This window comes from Prunus avium, chromosome 3 (genome assembly GCF_965620075.1).
Source record: "Prunus avium chromosome 3, drPruAviu1.hap1.1, whole genome shotgun sequence".
In the NCBI taxonomy this organism is placed as follows: domain Eukaryota; kingdom Viridiplantae; phylum Streptophyta; class Magnoliopsida; order Rosales; family Rosaceae; genus Prunus; species Prunus avium.
In genome coordinates this window covers 17,191,255-17,194,673 of record NC_142286.1, presented here as the reverse complement: position 1 = coordinate 17,194,673, position 3,419 = coordinate 17,191,255, and the positions used below count along the sequence as shown (strand labels likewise).

Here is a 3,419-nt window from a genome sequence, read left to right as displayed (position 1 = left end):
AAATTGGATAATTCAATTTCAACGGCAGTTCGTTCCTAATTGGAGTGGTTTGTGTATTCCATACTTCTAGCGATTGGATTTCACTCAAAACTCACCAAATGACTCCTCCCACCATATTGTATATCATTTTGTACCCTTCTAGCTTATGATTTGGCTATGTGTTTGAGTTAAACTTGTGCTTTTAATCCTTTTTGTGTTTATCTTTCAGTTAATTGACATTTAGGTAACAATGATGACTTTGGATAGGAAATGATGCAATCCATGCATGTTAAGGCTTGATTTGGGTGAATGGAAGAAGGGCTTAAAGACAAACACATTTTGGCTACAACTCCTTTCCAGCCCAATTTCGTAGGTCAGCTTCTTGGCCTTGGATCAGCATGCTATGGGGCTTGGATGAGGTGAAGATCTTCATGAAACTTGTTCCAATGGGTGTCTAGTACAACATATCCAAATTTCAGCCCAATTGGACATTTGTGGAGTGCTCAGCCCGCCCAACACTCAACCCTGCTCAGGAGGATTTGCAGCTGCCAGCTTTGTCATGTGCCTCCATGTGCCTCACCCATGCTGCAACTGACTTTGGATCCAACATAATGAGTGAAGTGGGGAGGCATTCCAGCTATGAAATTCTAAAGGATCAAGTTGGTACATGCTGGAGTTATTATAAAGAAAGCATGTGCATGCATGTAAAGCATAAATGAAATGAAGTCAATTCCAGTCTCTGTTCGGCAGCCAAATTGCAAGGCCCAAAACGCATACTTCTACTGCTCCGATGGGACTACTTTCTTCATAGAAGTTGTTCCAATGGGTGTCTACTATAACATATCCAGATTTGAGCCCCATTGGATAAGTTTTGAAACCTCTGGCCTTCCTACACCAAGTCTGGTTCAGAAGACTCGTTTTTGTTCAACAACCAAAAGAAGACCACATGGGTTGGCAGCAAAAGGCAGCCACAATTGATCACCTTTGATCCCATGTGAAGAAAGCTTGAGGTACAGCAAAAGAAGTATGGGATGGGATTGATTCCAACCACACTAACATAGACAAGATGAAGTGGGAGTTATGGGTTGTATTAAATGAGGAATGGTGGTGTTGGATTTCATCATGATGTTCCTCCCTCTTAGCCCTATAAATAGAGGAGTCTTCAAGCTACAAAATTCACTTCAGCCATCCTCCACACTTCCATCATCCAGAAATCATCCTCATACATTCCCACAACCCCAAACACTCAAGCAATCAACCCAATACTCTAAACTGTCCCAAAATCACCAAAACAGCTCCAGAAAACCTCCCTTCCATTTCCCTACGAATTTCCTCTTTCTCATCCATCACCACTCACTCAAGCTCATCTCAAATCACCTCCATATCCTTCATACATCCTTCTAGACGTGGAGAAGCTCTTGGAGAAGCATTGGACACTACAAGAACTTCAGAAAAGGGTTTTTCTACTCTTATGGCATTCATTATGTTTTCCCATTTCTATTTTAGTTTCTTTTCCATTATGAGTAACTAAATCCATAACTAGGGCTTCGATGTAACCTAACATGAATATTCTGGGTTTATAAGTTTGGAGTTTCAAGTTTGATTCATGATTCATGTTCTTATTCATTATGCTTATAAGTTAACATGCTTGTTTGAATGATTGATCACCATTAGAACTTGTTTGTTAACTATCTTGGTTTGAATTAAGAGTAGACACCATGCTTTAATTCGAATTGAACTATGAATAGGAAGAGTATGTATGGACATTCGACAACAGGGATTAGATACATGCTTGGTTGTTTAAATTGTTCTTCTATGCTTAATGGGTTCCTAATGCTTAATTTTAGGTTAGACAACAAATGATCAAATTAGGGAATTAGGAACACAAGGTTAGGATCAAACACCATGGCCTAATCATACTTTAGCTAGAATCAATCTTTGAATCTGAATTAGACTTGTTACTTGACTCCATATAACCCAGAATTGAATTGTTATGGTGATTCGAATGCCCTAGTCTCCAAATCTGTTTTCCAACTCTTAAAACCACTCTTTGTTACACTTGTTTATGTGCTTTCATTCGCAATTTTAGTCTGCTCACTTCCTTTCACAATCACAATCACTCTCACTTTAATTTCTGTTTTAGACTTAACTTCCTAACTTCTTGAATTCGGTAATCTACGTACATAACTAATTTGAACTTCTCAGTCTTCGTGGGTACGACCTCGTACTTGTCTTGCTATATTACTAATTGCCCCGTACAATTGCGAGTTAACATAATAATTAACAACAAATTTTGGCGCCGTTGCCGGGGACTGAACGAAAGTTCTTCCCTGGTTATGTGCCCAAGGTTACCCTATTCTTTTTAGTGTTTCTAATTAATCTAATTTTCTGTTTCAGGTAGTTTATGTCTAAAAGACCGTTCCTTGAACAAGTGAGGTCTTCGTTCCAACGCTCCAGATCTTTGAACGCAGGACCATCGTTGCAACCCAACCGGGTGATCTCTGAAGTTCATAATCGTTTAGAAAGAGAGTTGTCAACTGCAAAAGAGCAAGCTCTTGCCACATTTACAAGTATTGCTCTCCACACTGAACTTCCTGGTTCTTCACCTTCAAATTCGGAAGCAAGTTCAGACCAAGAAGAAGAAGAAGAGATGGCTGCCAATGAGTTCATGGGAGAACTTGATATCCCAACAATTCCAGCATCTCCTTCAAGCATTTTGCTGCCCACTGTAGCTCGAAATTATGAGCTTAAATCTTCTCATCTTAATATGCTGCCTTCCTTTTATGGTTTACCTAATGAAGATCCATTAACTCATATAAAGGATATTTTTAATGTTGTGAGTTCTTTTCCCTTGACAGGTGTGACAGAAGATCAACTTCGAATGAGAGTGTTTCCATACACTTTGAAGGATAAGGCGAAATATTGGTTGAATTCTTTGAAGCCTGGTTCACTCACTACATGGGCTGCCATTCAAAAGAAGTTCTTGGAGAAATACTTCTCCACGCAAAAGACCGACATGCTTAGGGATAAGATCTTGTTATTTGCACAGCAAGATGATGAATCGTTTTGTGAAGCATGGGAGAGATTCAATGGGCTGCTCAACCAATGTCCTCATCATGGGATTCCATTGAAGCTTCAAATGCGTATGTTTTATAAAGGACTAACCCCTTCTAGTCATAATATAGTCACCAATTTTGCAGGTGGTTCTTTTAAAACTAAAACTCCAGAAGAAACATACGAACTCTTTGAGGAGATAGCAATGGAGACCCAACATACGGATACAAGAGGTAAACGTGTTATTAGTGGTTCTAATGATGCTTCTAGTGTGCAGATTTCAAAACTGGAACAAAAGCTAGATGCTCTTCTTGCATTAAACTCAAGAAGCCCTCCGAAGGAAGTGTGTAGTATTTGCGAAACTCCTGACCATGCTACCATAGCTT

General features: G+C 39.4%; 1 non-coding gene across 1 annotated transcript; it reads right to left on the bottom strand.

Annotated features, from left to right (window-relative positions):
- Window positions 1-2,995: 2,995 nt before the first annotated feature.
- LOC148295706 (small nucleolar RNA R71) lies at window positions 2,996-3,102 on the bottom strand. The gene has a single exon (XR_015834980.1). It is a non-coding gene; the product is annotated as a small nucleolar RNA R71 (small nucleolar RNA).
- Between the last annotated feature and the right edge of the window lie 317 nt (window positions 3,103-3,419).